The sequence below is a fragment of the Poecile atricapillus genome, chromosome 1 (assembly GCF_030490865.1).
Source record: "Poecile atricapillus isolate bPoeAtr1 chromosome 1, bPoeAtr1.hap1, whole genome shotgun sequence".
Classification (NCBI taxonomy): domain Eukaryota; kingdom Metazoa; phylum Chordata; class Aves; order Passeriformes; family Paridae; genus Poecile; species Poecile atricapillus.
In genome coordinates, this window is record NC_081249.1 from 147,081,979 (window position 1) to 147,100,327 (window position 18,349).

Below are 18,349 nucleotides of genomic sequence, written 5' to 3' on the forward strand. Positions count from 1 at the left end.
TTACTTGCAGCAACTCTGTCCCCTTGTGGCCTCCTCCTGCTGTCTGTCTGTCCTGGACTTCCATGCCCCGCTCTAACTAATAACAGTGAGTAACCAGCCCAGAATGGATAATTGCTCTTCCAGGTCTCTGGACCTCTGTGCTGGGCCAGGGGCTGCTCTTACTATGGAGCCATAACCAGAATGTACCAGCTGACTTTCAGGGCCTGAGTGGTCTGTGCTGTCCTGCAGGAGAACACAGCCCATTTGCAGCTTTTCCTACCCACCTGGGGCAGCATGAAGCCCATACAACTCTCTGACGTGTCACACTCCCAGTAACTGTCCTGCCCTTTCCTCGTCCGTCTTTGTATGTCTGCTGCCTGTGCCTGGCTGAGGTAAAAGTTCTTGCCCAGCAAAGGACTCGGGCTCAGGTTTCTTGTGGCAGTTTATTCAGCTGCTTTTGACAGGGATGGTTTGCACTTGCACATGTGCTCGGGTCTCACCAGAAAGCTTCTGGGCCTTCATCACCTCAGGGGGTATGGGGAGTCACTGGGGACAAACGGATTGGGGACAGCTTCTCTCTGAAGGATGAAACAGACCATTCTTTGTCAGGAGAGCCCAGTGTCAGGGACTGTTGCCTTGTAGTACTTGGGCTTTAAAGGAGTAAGAAGCCATGCCAGAAGGTAAATCTCCTGGAGGTGCATGCCTGCCCATAGCTGCTGGGGCAAAACCAGAGGAGATCCTAAGGGGAGACAAACGTGTGTGCAAATACATGATGTGTCTTGTGTGAGGCATAAATGTTCTGCTTTGTTCCATGGTCCTGGAAATCAGCCCCCAGCAGTCTTCTGCCAAAGTCAAATAGCAACTTTGCAGGGAATGTGTATTTTTAACCTTAAAAAGCCTTGCTGTCTCACAACTCGTTATTTGGCTTTGGTTAAAAAAAATAACTGGGTGGTTTCCGCAAGCACAAACTAAAGCGTGCAGCTTCAAACGGATACCAGGACCAACTCTGGCTGTGTAATTATATTGCCTATATTTAATCTCTCAGAAGTGTTTGGCAGATGCTTTAAATTTCAGATATGCAATCAATATCTTTCTCTCCGGGGCTCAACTACCATGTTCTTCCCCTCCCTTGCTTGAAATACACAAAGTCAAGTCAATATACTTGGATGGTACAGGAGTGATCCCCGCTCAGTGAGTGTATATCTCCATCTATATATACCGAAGGAGACCTCGTAGAGGTGTGTGCGCTCGTGTTACATGCAAGACGTGCTCTGCCTTTATTTATTTTGGAAAGGGTTTGCCTCGGTTTCACCGTGCCTCGCTTTAAACGATCCGAAAATCCCCCCCTGGATTCAGAGGAATAAATATGCATGGCTTGTAATTCTGTTGCAGCGCTCGCTCCCAGCTGATAGGTGACGTGGAGTTTGGAGGCTCGCAGATTGGCTTTTTGATTTGGCTTCTTGCTGCAGTTGTGCAAACCTCGCTGGCTCCCAGAAATCAGGCTCAGCGCTTTGCCGTGCACCGTAATGCTAGGAAACCTGCACCGAGCCCCGATGGTGTGAGCGCGGGAGCGGGGGAAGCCCAGCAGATTCAGTGGCAATCTGGGGTACAATCCATTTTCTCTTCCCCCCTCCCTCGACCCCCATTCATCTCCGTCCTCCTCGCCCTCCTCCCTCTTCGCCAATCTCCCTTCCCTCCCCAAACTCCACCGCACGGAGCTGAAGATCAAGGCTGGTGGATTTATCAACATTTTACCTCCACCCCCACCCCCTTTTCCAGATGCACCTCCCCGCTCTCCCTGACAGCTGCAAAAGGGAGCACAGGTTTTGTAGCGAGCGAGGCAACTTGGACTGACATGCAAAGGCGAACCCCCCCGTACCCGCACACACCGTCGGTGAATCACCGGGAGATGCGATGAGCTCCCTTTAGGAACCGGAAGGATTTGTGTTGGGGAGCCAGTGGAGCCCCCCCTCCCCATCCCCCCAGCCCGACCCTCCAAAAAAAAGTCAGGAAAGCCGCCAGAAAGGGTAAGTGAGGGGGTGCCACCCCCGCTCCGTGGGAGACGCGAGGCTGGCGGGCAGGTGTCCTGTGCCGATCGGGGCTCCATGCCTTGCACGCGAATGGAGCGCGGGGCGCTGGGGGTGGGTGGGGGGACAGGAGCTCTTTGCAGGCTCATCTCCCGGGATAGCGGGGGGAATTAGCGTTGCCCAGGCGCTGGGAGCTCGCTTCATTCCGGCTGCGTTCCCAGCGGCTCCGTGCCCGTGTGTGTGTGCGGGGGGTGCGTGTGTGTGCGTGTGTGTGTGTGTGTGTGCGCTGCGGAGCGAGGGAGGGAGGGAGGGCTCTGCCTACGGCAAAGCGGAGCGGGCGCTGCGGGGTGGATGCGCGCCGGGGAGGGGGCGCCGGGCCGGGCCGGGCCGGGCTGCGGGGCCGGGGCCTGGCGGAGCGGGCAGGAGCTGCCCGGTCCCGCGGCACCGCGCCCCGGGATCCCTCCTGCCGCCGGCCGGGGGTGCCCCGGTTCGGCGGCGCGGCGCGGCCCGCAGGGATGCCGGGGAGCCCGGCGGGGTGGCTCTGCCCGGGGCTGCTAGGCGGGGGAAGCGGCTTTCATGCAGTGCTATAAATTTCCTTTTTTAAAAATTTCCCACTCCCCCCCCCCCCGCCCCCCCCTCCCTTTTCAATTTCCCTTTTATTTTTAATTAATTTTCTTTCTTCCGCCGGGAGAGGCCGGGCCGGGCCATCCCCGGCCGTGGGGCGGGGGCGCCGGGGCCGCCGTCCTGGGCAGCTGTCGCGCTCCGTCCGCCGGGGCCGGCTTGTTTACCCCGGGTGTCAAATATAGCTGCTGCGCCAGGCGCTGCCCTAAATAGGGCACGGGGCCGCCGGCAGGCCCGCAGCCCCCCATGGCAGGGACACAGGAACTCTACACACACACATGCACACGCGTGAGAGCTGACCTAAATGTGGGCTGGTTTTATACTCTACCTTTCTCCCAGCCTTGCTTCAGGGCTTTGTTTTTTCACCTGTGTCTAAAGTATCGATCGCCCCGGGTGAGAGATGAAACCATTGCAGTTGGTTTTGGGGTTTTTTTACTGTTATTCTCAAACGTGAGGCCATGGCCATTTCCCCCTCTGCCCCCTTCAGTGGAGCTGTAGTTTAATGATTGGGTTCCTGACTTCTTGGGTTGTTCCTTGGCTTGTTCTGTGGATTTTACACTAAAAATCTGTTTCAGATTTAGGGGGAAATGCTGGAGGAACAGTCAGGGTGAGGAGTGCCTTACACACATCCCCCCCCTCTTCATGCTTATATGTGTGTTCCTTTAATTCCACACATCTCTTTATAAAGCAAAAGGCTTATTTTGTTGAGCTGGATTTTTTTTTATTATTTCTAGAGATGACAGTGCTGGAAGACTTAGGTAACAGTCAGTAGCACCTTGCTATTCAGGAGCACTCATCCTGTGCTCCCTGTGAGACTGGTGGGAGGCCCAGGACAGCAGGGCTGGCTTTGGGTTAGAGTTAGGTTAGGGTTGGGGGGACACAAAACACAGGGGGGACACAGAGGCCTTGAAGGTGCTCTGTAGGTTCGGTGCAATGGGGAGAGGCATCGCTCCCCTGCGGCACAAGCATTTTTAGGGAGTCCCTAATCCCGCTCCATCCGCTGCTGTTGGAAGCATTTGTTTACCCTGATCATGGTTTAGCTGAGAAAGTCACATTTGGTGCTCATGTTTCTGCTTCTGTGTTCAACTGGAGCGAGACTTGCTTCCTGAATAGAAGTAGTGAAGTTGGAAAAGAGCATGTCCAGCTACTGCTGAGGGCTGGCTGGGGAGGAGCAGGAGCAGCCCAGGAGCCCTCACTTCTGCCATGAGTGTGCAACATGAGGCAAACTGGCTACCCTGTGTTGTACATAGAAGAGTGTAGTATCAACTGGTGTGGGGAAGGAGACAACTGATGGGTACAGAGAGCCTTAGGCAAAAGGTGCAGTACAGCAGTCTGGTTGCTTTTCCTTAAAGTCAAATATGAGTCCTGCTCTGATAAATGGGTAGTTTAGGCATTGCTCAAATGCCCAAGGTAGGACAGACTGTAGTAATCCCACTGCTGGGGTCCTAAAGGGCAGCGGAAATGCAAGTAAGCCTCTGGTTTTTTGCATACCTTGAGTGTGCTGTTAGGCACATTTCAACTGGGTCTCATTTGTATCCTTAATGGTATTTTTCTTCCTGCGTGGGGATTCCATAAGGATATGGTTACAATAACTGGTGGGTGGCAGGTGTGAAAGGGAAGGCTGCTATGCAGCCATCCTAACACCCCTCTGCACTGCGCTTGTTTTTGCAGAGATTCTGCTCTTCCTCTGCAAAGCTGCCACCTGACAGGATGGCAGATGCCATCATCAGATGGAACAGTCCTTTCTGTTGTCCTGGGCAGTGTGGTGTCTTCAACACCAGCACCCAGAAAGGAGAGCACATGTGGAGCAGTACCAAGCACAGCCTGGGTCATGCATCGTTCTGTGCTCCATGGGCCAGTGTAGGGCAGGAGCTGCCCTGTCTGATCCAGTCAGACTGGAGCACACTGTGTTGTTGGGAGTTGTGTTGTTGGGCAGCTCTTCTGCATGGCAATCCTAGGATGCTCAAGGCACTGCTCCTCAGCTTGGCTGGCTTGGAGAAAGGAAGGAGGTACCCACAGATGAATTCACTCTTACTGCTTCCTCTGCTTTCCTCCAAAACTGGTGGGTTTGAAGTCAGAGGAGACTGGTTTGAGCTTGGCAGATGCTATGGTGTTGCAGGTAGAGAGATTGCTAAGGGTCTAGGCTGACCTGCTGCTGTGTTGTGCCTGACCCCACGTGTGCCTGATCCCTTATTTTTGGAGGGTCTTTCCTGTGAGAGGCATCTTTGATCCCTGAGGCAGGGCAAGGCCACAACACCGTGTGTCAGCACTTTTATTAGAAACCAAGGGAAGATGTATTCCCTTCGCCAATATTTTAAAGTGAAGTACCATACAGATAAATGGTCTGTCTGTCAGGGTTTTGTTTGCTTGTTTTAAACAAACAGCATCAGTCTCCTCCCCTAAGCTTCCCCAATGACCAAGTGGCGTTGACAAATAGTTCCTTGTTCTTTGTTGCTGTCATGTTTCAGATGCCTTTCATGTGCTTCACAGTTAAAAAGATGGCTTTGATTGCTGGCCTATTTATTTATTTATTTTTTTAATAAACCAGGCAGTAATATCTAATTCTATATTTAAAAAAAAAAAAAAAAAAGTGAAGGGAATTAAATTACTATGACAAGAACATCTTCTTAATAGGGAAAAAATGTCTCTGAAGCCAGGAAAATTATAGTTGTGATGCTCCATCTACCATCACACACTGTGTTGAGGTATTGCGGCATAGATTAATGCTATTGTTGATTTAATGTTTAGATAACGGTAACACCTAAAGGCATCAGCCTGGTTGGGGGGCCATGTTTCCAAGCACCATACAGATGTCTAGCAAACTACAGTCTTTGTCCTGAAGAGTTTCATGCATTGAGACATACATGAGATGATAAGATGCTCTTGGGGAACCTTTAAAACACCTGTGTTGCTGAGCTTGTGGTCCTGAATCTGCTGGTTTCAGTGACGTGGGGCTCTGGGGTTTGGTGCTGAAGAGGAGCTCCAAGTCTGAATGAGATCCAGGAACCACCTTAAGTCTCCTGCAGCTTCAGTGGGCTTCTGGGCTGCTTGAGGACTAACACAGTATAGACTGTAGCTGGCTTCTCTTCTTCCCCTCTGCCTTAATGCTTTAAGCTGCAAGCTGTGGTTGAGGGCCATCATGGATGTGAGTGCATGAAGGTCAGCATGGTGGCCTCCCAACCTCCCCACAAGGCACTTCTGTCACGGGGTTTTGCGGGAATAACAAAGCATGAGGTGGCAGGGATGTGCCATGCCATTCTGAAGGTAGCACCACCACCCCATCTCGGCAGTGCCACCATGAGTCTTAGGTGCCATTGTTCCTGCAGTACAGCATCATAAAGTAATTAGTTCGCTCCATAAGACACATTTATAAATAGGTGATGATCATGCCCCCATGCTCCTTCAGCTCTCAATTTTCTGGTAATTCTGTCTTTAAATCTGCTTGCTGGAGCCTTTGATCACACAGCCGAGCTGTCATTGATGTCTCTGACAGTTGACATCATGGGACAGAAGGGAGCTTAGGGCTCTTAACATTTCTTTTATGATAGCTTGTTTTCTAACGAAACACTCCAATGAGGATTTTCCATCATAATAAAACAGGGAGCTCTTCCAGAGCACTCAGATTTAGGGAGAAGCTTCTGTTTCCATTCACTAGCAGATTATTTCAAGGCTACAAAACAGAGCTTGCTCTGTTTGCTGCCTTCCTGTACTCTGCTGTCTTTTTACCTAAGCCTCCTAACTCAGGACAGCAGCAGAGACAGCCAGGTCAAGAGCAATCAGAAATACTAAATATCCTATGCTGCTGGGCATGTTTTGCAACCAGTGAGGTGCCAAAGTGTTTTAGGAACTATAGACAGATGAGACTGCATTGCCATTGCTTTCATCTCCCCTCTCCTAGGCTGGTACTTAGAGGCTGTCTCAAAGCAAACAGCAGCATCGCAGAATACAGTTTTAATCAAAAGAAGTGTAGTGATGCAGGGATGTACCTGTGAGAGGGCACTTAGATCTGACTGCTGAGGTTGTGTTGAAGGTGACATGTCCAGGAGTGAACGTGGGGCTCCAGTGCTGACAACACAAGGTGCCCTGCCAGTGTGTTCATACACTGCACTCTGGTGAAAGCTGGCTTCCATCCCCAGAGTAGGGGCAGAAGCAGGGAGGGTTAGAGCGTGTCTGCGCCTTGCTCTGCAGTCTGGCTGCAGCTCTGGATGGGCCTTGGCTCCCCTTGATGTGAGTAGTGCTGGGAGAGAGTCTGTCACCAGTGTCCAGGCAGGCTGTGAAATCCACCACTGCCCAGAGCCACAGCTCCCCACACACAAATTAGCAAAGGCAGCACTGCCTCTGCCATGCACAGGTGAGGGTACTTGGAATAATGCTCTGTGTGAAGAACCTGTCCTTTCGCTCTCCACACTACTTTCCATGTGAGGAAAATTTGTCTTGGGTGATTAAGATATGGATGTCTTGGTTTACCAACCTGAGGGAGGCCTTCCTTGTTGGGGGGGCAGTATCTTGATGTTGAGCTTCAAGTTCACCTTAATAAGCACCTTTATCCTCTTCTCTGGTTTTGGTTGGAATTATGCAGTGACTCTTGAACACACATGTTAGTTGGGAAAAATGGAGACAGAGGTATGTCTCTGCCCTTGCATTGCAGGACAAGGCTGTTCCATGTTCCAGGAGGTGTTCCAGGATTCACTGCTGCAAGAGGCAAACCTGCCTCTGCCCATACAGCTAATGTGCTTGCCACGCTTGTCATCTGGACCTTGTTTTCTACAGCTTTCCCACCCTGGCTGCTTGTTTCTGCTCCTGTCCCAGCCCTGCAGGATACTGGCACAGTGGCACGTGTGCCCAGATGGTGGGTTCTGCTCGCTTTTCTGCCAGACAGATTCCTGGTCCTTATTCATGCCCTAGCCATGCAAACAGTTATGCCAATGAAAAGGGGAGAGCTAGAGCAGAGTGGTAACAAATGACCAGAGGTGGAAAATGTTCAGGTTGGCTTAAGAAACCCTGCTTCCACCTGTGAAGCTTCTGCCTGAATTGCCTGCAGCAGTTAAGGCTTGGAGTTGGTTCAGCCTTGAAGTCTGAGCTTGATGAAACGGATAGTACTGAATGCAAATTAGTTGTAAAGAATCTAAGAGTGATGGGGTCCACAAAGCACTTCTTAAGCTATTAAGAGGCACAAAAAGCAGGGGGAAAAAAGACAAAATAATTTTTAATATAAAATCTTCTCAAGAACATCCACAGGAGTTAATCCTGATTAAAAAAAAATCAGAGTGTCTAGGCCAAGCTATTTCTCAGATGCAACATGCCAAATGGACTCAGGTTTTTCAAGAAGAGAAAAAAATGAGAACTTCCCCTCTGCTCTCAATTCTTTCAAGTCCCTTGAAAGCTTCACACTAGGACTCAGCGCTTCATCAACAGCAATCTCTCCATGTTGAAGCCTCCAGACTGCATTCCCTGGCAGTGCAAGTGGGAGCAGTGCCAACTGTTTTATTAGGTTTGCACCCACGAAACCCACTAGCAAGGGAGGACCTGACTCCTTGTCCTCATGGGACCACAGCTCAGTTTGTGCTGCTGCTGTGGGTGCTGAACTTGGCCAGAGTGAGAGTCCTGGGGAGGCTGCTGGCCTCGGTGCTAGCCGTGGCCCCGTGTGAGGACCCAGGGACCAGAGCGAGGTGGAGCTCTCAGTTTTGTTGTCTCCGAGGTCTGAGGCAAGGTGGGTCCCTGTGTGCTTTTCCTTTGTGAAGGAGTCTGATGAGGGATAATGACTTGAAAGAATGAGCCTTTCAAAGCTTGTGTCATAGGAGGCAAGCAGAGGGAATGCTGCTGGAGTTAGCCATGACGGGGTGTTGTGCTGTATGAGCATTTTGGAGATGGGTGGACTAGACACTGGCCTCACATAAATTACCACCCACTCTGACTCTTTAAGCCTCATTTTTTCCTTTCATTTTAACCTTCCAGAGTAGTTTCAGGTTCACTTCTTCTAGTAAATGTTTCCTCTCCTCTTAACTTAAATAATCCATCTCCCCAAAGCTGACCTGACAGATGTTTCCCCTGCAGTGACCCTGCACACACAGCACACTTCATGAAACCCTGGCTTCCATGGGGAAATGCAGCACCAGCAGTGACCCTGCTGGTGTCCCAGCTAAAAATAAAGCCTGTCCCTCCTGGCAATGTTGGGGTTTGCTTTTAAGTAGGTAGGCAGTTTTACCCATTGGCTGCAATGTGCTCTTGTGCCAGGCAGAAGGCACAGCTTAACCTTCAGAGCATGATGGAGCTGCCTCCCCTCTGAGGAATCACACCAGGAGACTGAAGGTGAGAAGATGCTCCGCTGCACTTGGTGCACCTACGTCACTCCCAAAAATCTGCTGGCTTGCCTGCTGCCTGTCTAGATCCATCTCTTTGCTGTTTGTGCATCCTAGTGAGTCACGAACATCCCTCCTTCCCCCAGCTGTGGCCTTTTCCTGCCTCTGCTTTTCCTTTCTTAAATATAGAGATTCCTTCGTGACAGTCACCCAGCTTCTGACTTCCCTCAAAAACTCCATGCCTTTAGCTTCCCAGTGTTGTAACAGCATTGAGCTTCTTTCGGCTTGGTTGACCACCTCTGCCCCCCAGACCAAAGCTAATTTCCCAGCTGAGGGAGGGGACATGGGAGTTATGTTGGGTTGTTCAGTATTCCAGAAACCTCATCTACTTACTGTTGAAAAGAGACCATGAAGAGGTGGATTGGTCATAATTTGTAAGTGTTTGTATGGGAGCCAACAGCTACTAGGTACGGTGGGCTTGGTGCAATCAACCGAGGTGAGGGGGTGGTGGTCTTGGTAGCTGGGTTTGGGGAAAGACCACAAGAGTGCTGTGGGAGGAGGGATCAGGGGGATGATCCAGAAATGTTTCTATGTCTGTAGACTGAAAGGTTGTTTTGATACAGGTCTTAAATTCATTGAGTACCCATTTTGTTAATTTGTCTGCTCATTGAACTCCCGCTGCAAAATGGGAGCCACATTTGAAGGCTTTGTTTGTTGTTAAAAGTGACCATTATTTCATCAAAGATCTTTTGTGCTTGTTCTTTTACCTGCTTATGTCACTGACATGAATGAAACACTAGTGGTGGCCCTGCCTGGGATAACACCCTTCCCTATCCCTTTGCTCCTCACTTGTTGGTGTTATGGGGCTGCTGCTTCTGTTTTGGCAAAGCATTTGCCTGTGACTTGTGACAGGTTTCCCAGATGACTGGAGTTGCTGTCATCAGCAATGCCAGGAAGAGCTGGGTTTGGGACACTACCACGGAAGTATGGCTGGGCATGAGAGGCTTTCTGGGCTGAGGCAGGAGGGGTAGGAGTGAGTTTTGAGTTAGGGTGTGAAAACAGGCTGTTTATTCCTGCCTCAGCTGTTGCTCATCAGTCCTTCACTGAAACTTGCAGCAAGAGTGGGACCCTGCAATTTTCTTGCTGTAGCAGGGTCTTAGGAGAGATTTGGACTTGAAAGCAAGTTAAACACATATCAGTTTTAATCTTCTCTTTGCAGAAAAGGGCAAAAAAAAAATTTCTGCTGTCCCTGAAGGGGACTCAAACTCCTGAGTAAAACTGATGGAGATACGGGACTACTAGGATCCGTAATGGAGGCTGTGCTCCTCAGTGGCAGAATAGAAGCTGTCCTCTCTTTTTGCCCTGGTGGCTTAAATAGATTGTACAGCGAGTGCTGCATGGGATGAGTATGTTACCCACGCACACCCATTAAGCCAGTGACTCCTGTCATTTTACCTCCAGGATGAGGCACTTCATGTGCTGATCCAAGGTGACACCGGGCACATGGTGGAGAGGAAAGACTTCAAGCCTTGTGTGCTGCAGTCTGGAACTGTGGGGAGAAGGAGAATTTTCTCCTTCTCTTGTCTGGTTTCAGTGCATTTGGCTGAAGTGGTCATCTCCCATGACTCAGCTGCTGCTCCTGTTGGCAGGACTAGTTGTAGCAGATTTGGGGCCAGCATGGAATATTGGGAGGAGGGAGGAACCAGGGCAGGATGGACAGGGATATAGTTGTATGGAGGAAGTAGGACGATGCCCCCCCCAGCTGCTGTGTGTGATGTGGGTTGTGAAGAAGAAATGGATGAAGTTTTCCTTTTGGAGGTTTCTGTTGTATGAAATGTTGCCAGAGTTCCTCAGGCATCTCTTTCAATAGAGTAAGCTGGCTCTGCTGACTGGGGCTCACTGGACCTATGCTGATTTACACCAGAGAAAATCTGGTCCTGAATACTGTCTCTCTTCTCTCTTGCCAGCCCCCCTCTGATGGTATGCAGATTGATTAGGCTGGAAAGATAGTTCTAGTTTTTAAGACGACTTTGTGTAAAAACAGGCTTTTGGATGGGAGGGTCAAGGAGAGGAAGCTGGTGAAAGTAAGTGCCTTGAATACCGGGAAAATGCTATTTCTTCACTTTGGAGATAAACAGCTGTATGATTACTGTATATGTTGCTAGAAAATTCTCCTGATACATGATGTCCTGCATCCAGTTTTCAAATGTTCTGCACTGGTATCTGAGTTAAGACTTGCTGACTGCTGGGAACTGGGAGCGTATCATTGCAGGCGTGTTTGAAATGGCAGGGGAGAAGTCTCATCCTTTTCAAACAAAGTGCTTTGTTGCGTGCACTGTCCCCAAGCTGGCAAATATAGGTAATCTTTATTTTTTTGTATCTTTTTAAAGTCATGTATTTACCTGGCTTAGCCCTATGACATCTGGGTACGGAATCTGCCTGATCCTTTTGGTAGGAATCAAGAAATAAACCCATGTCTTCCTGTGGAGAAAACAGCAGTAGCCTCTCATAGTCACTGTTTAATTTTCTACAGGAATTTTAAATTATGTTTAGGTGTCCAGTGGAAAATCTGTGATTTCAGTGGGTTCCAGGTGTCCAAGTGGGTTAAAAGGAGTTTAAGCTCCATTAAGCTTCTAACCACCCTTTGAAGTGTGGTCCTTTGCAAATCCTTTGGGGGAATATCTGAGGCACACTGGGATCATGGATGAGGCAGAGGAGGAAGTTAGTGAGGCTGTAATGGTGAGAAGGAAGATGTGGGTATTGAGTGTGTCTAGCTCCAGACAATATTTCAGATTACCTGCCCTTGGCAGGACAGAGCAGGGCAGCCAGCCAGCGAGGGCAGACCTGCAGTTGGAACACAAGCTGAAGGGAAAAAGGTGAATCAACCTGTCTGGTAATTCCATAGTGAAGAACAAATTTCTGCCTGTCTTTGCTGTAGAGATCAGAGTGGCATATGGCTTTATACAGCCCACAGGGAAAGCCATCAGAGGGTGGGGGGAGAAGAAATGGAGATGGGGCAGCAGATAGCCTGGAGACTGCTGCCACTTACTGTAATTGCTGTAGCAGCTCAGCTTCCACTGTTTGTTGTCCATGTCATCTCTGCAATTACCATATGGTAAATATGACTTGAGTCTCTAGCAAATAACAGAGCTAATATTAAAAGCGAATCTGTAAACAGCTAGCGCATAAGTGAACAATAAACAGCCTGGACTTATGAAGAATGAATTAATCATGGTGGGTGCAAGGGCTTATTTTTTTAAAGCAGTTGCAGAAGTAGCAGCTGAAAAAACACCAAAGGTGGTTTAGATGTTGACATCTAAATTGTCAATAAGAGAGATGCGGGGATATATGGCAGTAAAGGGTGAGGGTGCTGTGTGGAATCTTATTTGATAACTGTATTCAAATTGAGTGAATTTACAGGTTTTGGCACCTTCCAAGTGAAGTGGGAGGTATTTTGAGGATAACCCATAGCTCAGTGCATTTTTCATGTCTCCTGCTGTGCTCAGATCTGCAGAAGCAGTGGGCGTGTTACAGTGTATTTCCCTCATCTCAGCTGGAGACCTTGACTTTTCGGTTGAAACTCTGGAAATCTCTGCTTTCATTCCGCACATGGCAGTCAGCGCTGTGCTCCTTGTGCCAGCCCCACTGCGCTGGCGGCGCACAGCAAACAGGTGGAGAGATCTTTAAAAGTGAGCGACACAGTGAGTTTCTGTGTATCAGCCTTGATTTAACCTTTGTAATAGTCCAGTGTCTCGTGAAAACCTGCTGTACAGCAGAGCTGAGAGGCAAGTTTTCACTGCCCAGGGATGGCTTTCCTGCTCCAAAGAAGGCAGATCTGCTGCTGGTTTTGGTGGGAGAAGGCACTGAGCTGTGGCTTTCCCAGATACCAGTCTGCTTCTGCCTGCCCTGAAGATGGAGAATCAAGAGAAGATGAAGATAAATGATTAAAGGGCAGCCTGAGCTAATTTATAAAGATTAAAATAAATTTCTGTGCTTTGGCCAAAGAAAAGCTGTGGAGGAGAACAGCTATTTACAAGTATCTGAAGCATGTAAATCTCAGACAGGGAGGAGAATGGTTGAGAGTGCTCCAAGGACATGATAATGAGAACTAGCAGCATAAATTTTCTTAATTTCATCCTAAGTATAAGGAAGACGGCTAAAGCCTCCAAGATAAATTACATCATGGTGGAATCTCTATGGGAAGTTGTGGAAATGCCACCACTTGGATAATTTAAAACTCAGCTGGACAAAGTACTAGGAAATAATGGTCACAAGGGGAACAATGCAGTGGAAGTCCCTGAGGGATGGACCAGGCAACTCTTCTGTCTCTGGTCTAGCTAACTCTGGAATAAGTGAAATCTGTGCTAATTAGGCTGAGGGCTTTTCCCATCTAGTATGACAAACAACAACCGCTTGTTTTTGCTGCAGTAGTAAAGATGCTTTCTGAAGTGTAACCTTCTCCTCTCCCCTCCAGGTTTTCTGCCCAGTCTCCCACTTCCCCATTTGCTATTTCTGCCTCCATTCACTTTTTTATTATTTTCTTTCTTACTGAGCCAGGAATGAGCCATTCTGAACAGACTTGTGGAGGGCTTATAATTTCTGTTGTGCATGATGTGGCATTTATTGTAAAAACTTTTTTTTTTTTCTGCATATAGACAAAAAAATTCATAAAATTTGTTTTTATTTTTCCTTGAAGGAGAAGTTAAGAAATAAACAGGCCATTCTGGAGGATGGGAACAGTGTGTGTCCCAGCTCCTGGGGTTAGCACTCAGCATGGCTTGCTGGTGGCTGTCCCAAGAGCCCACGAGCCAGACAAGGAAGGGCTCCCTGCCTGCCTACTTGTTGCACCAAATCCAGCACATCACATGGCTTGTTTTGTTTGCCTCAAATAGGTGTTTTCTGTCAGAAAATTTGTTTTTCTCTTAACTAAGTCTGGATCTAAAGATGAGATATGTCTACAACACCTCTTCTCTCCTTATGTACCATTTAGCCCGCCTCTGTGTGCAAATAACTACGGGCTCTGTGGCACAAATGCACTGTTGACGACAAATCCTAGAGTCTTTAATTGTAACAGTTGCAGATCTGTCACCAGAATGCTAAAGAAATGTCAGAGTTGCCGCTGTCATCTGTAGGATGCTGTGAGTCACTAGGTGATAAGTTGCACTCTGATGGTGGCACCTGAACCAGCAGTATAATATGTCTATGAAGCAGGAGCAGTAAATAACACACCCTGTGTGCTGCCACGGGCAGTACATAAAATGTCTTTCACTGACAAGAAGTTTTCCTCACACTGCTGAAATGTTTTTCCCCATCCCCTACTGCTCCCCAAGTGGTCTTCTCTACTCTTTATAAACCAGCAAGACAGTGTGATGAAAACCAGTGCCTTGAAGGCTGCAGCAGAGGAGCCAGTGCCTGGTGCAACCCCATGTGGTGTCAGGTGCTCCACGTTGTCTCCTTAAGCTACACTCCACGGAAGAGGCAGGGGGACCACCGAGTGGGTGGCCAAGTAACTCCGTTTCTTTATTTCCCTCAGCCTCCTAAACCTAGGAGGGAAGATTTTCAGCATCTCCACTGGGCCTTTCACATCATGAGCATAAGGGTCTGGAGAATGTGCCTGAACTTGCCCTCTCAGTTTGGGGCCATTCATACCGGGAAGAATGGGGTGTTCACCTGCACTGGGATGCAAGCCTCTAAAGGCTTTAACTGTGTTTAGAAACTCCTGTAAATGCTTTGAAAAGACTGATAAACATGCAATGGAGTCTTCCCAGTGACTTCTGACAGGTCATGACAATGACTTCTGAACGGTCATGACAGTGACTTTTTGCCAAACACGCATGTGGCTGTCACTGAGGCACTCAGTGAGCTCCAGGTGCAGTCTGTGCACAGGATGAGTTTGCTCTGGGTCCCTGTGCACTAACAGTGGCATGTGGTGGTCACAAGCAGGCCTGGGCCCCATAGCTGTGCTTCTTTCTTACTGTGCAGGTGACTGAGCATGGGCACAGGCTGACCAGAGAGGTTGTGTTTAAATAGCCTCAAAAATATTTTTGAACATGTTCTGGATATATTCAAAAGCTATCTGGATGTGGTCCTGGGCAACTGGATCTAGATGCCCCTGTGTGGGCCGGGGGGTTGAACTAGATGGCCTCCAGAGATCCCTGCTACCTCCTGTGTGAACTGCCTGCTTGAAAGCCCTGGAAAAACAACAGTGACATTGTGTAATATTCATGGAAAGAAAAAAACCTCATCTATATCTGAGCAGATAACGCTGCCTTTGAAGCAGGAGGGTGCCCACTACTAATCTGTATGTCATCCTAAATACTACATTTTGGTTTTTGAATGTAAAAAAGGCTACGGTTCTGGGGAAAAAGAGAGTAACTCTTGCTGTCTCTCAAGCTGAGGAATCTCAGACATGGATGTGTGTGGGGAGAAGAAGGGCAAACACAACGTGGCTCCAAAAGAGGCTGTGCTACCCCGTGCCATAAATAAGGATGGCTCTTAAATTGTGGCTGTGGCTGCCCACTAGAGATTTTCTGCAGTATCTGCCACCTCCATTACACGTCTGTGTACAGAGCATAAACTGCAGCTCTGCTATCCGTGTATGCATCTATCCTATCCAGATGTTTTTCAGGTGTGAGCAAGGAAATAAAATGCCTGACCAGTCAAGTGCAATCAGTGGGGTATTGGAAGGGGACAGTTAAGTACAGGCATCTTTATGGGTTAGCTGTTTATGCCCCTGTTTTTCCAGGAGTATCATGGACACTAAAATACAGAAAAAACCAGCATGGACTGGTTCCCCAGGGCAAGTTGAGTGTTTGGAGGTTGCTCCTAGCTGTACACAGACTTGTGTTCTGCTTGGACCAGCCCCTGGGATCACCGAATGTAACTGGATCTCATCACTGCAGCATTTCTACATGGAATTAGTAGATTTGAGTTGTTATGTCAATTAACACCCATATACCACGCTAGAATGGTGGGTACTGCTCAAATTAGTAGAGACACCAGCTTGTAAATATTAAAGACTTGCTAAGAGAGCTGGTAGCTTTTTTTATGGTAGCTTTTTGCACTGTCTTGAGCAAAAAGGAAGGCTGCTTTTGATACATACCAAGGGGATTAATCCATAGGCAGCTAATTCTGGGCTTTGGCATGTTTACTGTGCAGTGCAAAGCAACAAGCACCTATAGCTCTCTGCCGTAATTTTTCCATGGAGCCGAGCTGTGATGATCTGTCATGGCCTAGACATGAGTTATGGTCCTGTTTCCCTCATAAAACCTAGCTGGTGCAGTAGTACAGAGGTAAACTACCTATTTGCTGTGTCATAACCTGTGTAAAGTCAGCTTGGGCTCCTTGGTTGTGCTCGTTTCAGACAGGCAGGCAAGTGCCATCACTCTGACAGTTTAAGGCTTGGTCTGTGTTGGAAATTTGTACTCGTCAGACAGAATGGATCTGATTACACTGCTGTGGCTCTTGGCTTGCAGGTAAATCTTAACTTGCATTCTGGATCTTGCAGTGATGAGAAAAGGGCCCAGTAGCATTTCAATGGAGACAATTGAAAAATAGGCTTTGTTTTGTATTAAATATTTTGCTGTGCTTTTATTTTGGGGGAGGGAGGACCGTGCATTAGTAATACCTCCTCTGCAAAAACTCAGTTATTTGTGTTCTTTGGCAGAAAGGCTATAATTTCAGTTTTTGCTCATGGTTATAAAAAACCCTGTGTTCAATCAAAAAGCTTTTATGTGCTTTGGAACTGAGGAATGTGAAGTCATGTTATTAAGCTGAGCCTTACTTCTGTCTCCCCCAGCTTTGGAGCAGGGCTTTGAGATGATGCTGATAGCAGTGCTGTATCTGCTCTGTGCTGGGACAGATGCTTGCCAAGTGCATCTTGAGCTGTCTCTGCCTGGCCTCAGTGCAGCACCCACGCCTGAGCAGGGCTCACCCCACCATGAGATCTAATCAGCTGCCTTTCCTGGCTAGTCTCGAGCTGGGGAGAGAAGATGTATGGCCACAGATGTACTCCCATGTCTCATTTATTTGGGAAGTGGGAGAAAGAGAAGGAGAGGGAGGTGCCAGAAAACCTGATCTTATTTGCTGGTCAAATCCAAAGGCTTTTGTGATGGTATAAGGGGCATTTTTCCTAAATATGAAATTAACAGAGACTTAGGGAGTTGCCTTTGGTTTTGTATTTAATGAGCAGTGATGCTAGGAACTTGGCATGTAGAGGTTACATATTATCAGCCATCAGTGTGTTATGTTGCCTCTTGTTTCAATTTCTTGTAAATGCTTCCTTTTGAAAATATCCTTACCTCTAGAATCATGTGACAAGTTGTATGCAAAAAGCTAAATTATAAGGGATTTAAGCCTTGCCAGCTTTATGCCAAATACAAATTCACAGCAGACAAACCATCAGTCTTCTGAAACTCAACTATTTTAAAATATATTAGAATTGTCTCTTACAACCATGAAGTGGTTTGGGTTGGAAGGGACCTTAATTGTGACAAGCATGGTCCATAGTACCCTCTGGACTGCCTTCAGAAGTATTTCAAGACTCATCTTTTTATTTATGGGTTCTGTTTGTCCATTTATAGATGATGTGACTATCGTCAACTCTTGTAGAAGGAGTTCCTTCCACTAAAATAACTATTATGTGTCTTCCCAGAGCCTTGCTGTTGAATGCTTGCTCATCCTGGTGCAGTGATGCTCACAGGACTTTGTCTCTCTTTCGTATGGATTGCTTTGAACTTACCCTACTGGAAGGGGGACACTTTCTGGTCCCCTCGCTGCCAATGCCCTTATTTGTGTGTATTCAGTTTGGAAGCAGTAGCAGGGCAGAGACCTGTGGGAGAAAATTATATCTGATAGCAAAGAGGTAGTGGAAATTATGATCCTCCTGCTCACCCAGTACCAACTAACTTTCTGCTGTTGCTGCAGCCTCCTGCTGTTCGCATCCCGTAGGGCCAGGGCAGTGACATGGAATGACACCTCTCTGCGCCCAGTGTGGATGTGTTTTGTCAGAGGGGTGACTACACAACGCCTCCTGAGTGCCTAGAGGTGACTCCAGGCTGCAAGCCCACATGGGAGCCTGGTGTTCAGAGCGGCTCTCATGCTGAAGGCTGGGTCCTGTCACAGTCAGCCCTGCTGAGATCAATGCCGCTGCATAGAGGAGGAGTGGGGATGTGTCTGCTGCACTCCGGGCAGGCCAGGAGTTCCCCTCTGCTGGCTTTTGGACTGCCTTTAGTAGCTGTATCTGAGGGAGAACTTGCACCTTGTGTAAGCAACCTGGAGCTAGAGAGTGAGTTTTAACTCTTCTGTCCTCTGTTACCTTTACCTGAGTGTCAAACTGATACCTCAATGTTTTCTTAAGACCAGGTTTAAAATTTAATGCTTTTATTCTGTTATAAAGCATTTTTGCAGCAGTTCTCAACAGGA

At 48.2% G+C, this 18,349-nt stretch overlaps 1 protein-coding gene across 7 annotated transcripts in view; it reads left to right on the plus strand.

Annotated features, from left to right (window-relative positions):
* The first annotated feature begins 1,463 nt into the window (after positions 1-1,463).
* SLC8A3 (solute carrier family 8 member A3) overlaps positions 1,464-18,349 on the plus strand; it is a 115,423-nt gene continuing 98,537 nt past the window's right edge. For 5 of the 7 annotated variants that reach the window (XM_058856787.1, XM_058856832.1, XM_058856823.1 and 2 more), the window contains exon 1: positions 1,464-2,006. The gene's annotated coding sequence lies outside the window, so the exon portion shown is untranslated. Of the gene's footprint in view, positions 2,007-8,881; positions 8,937-18,349 lie in introns of those variants that run through there. The other 2 variants (XM_058856798.1, XM_058856814.1) reach the window with 2 other exon arrangements.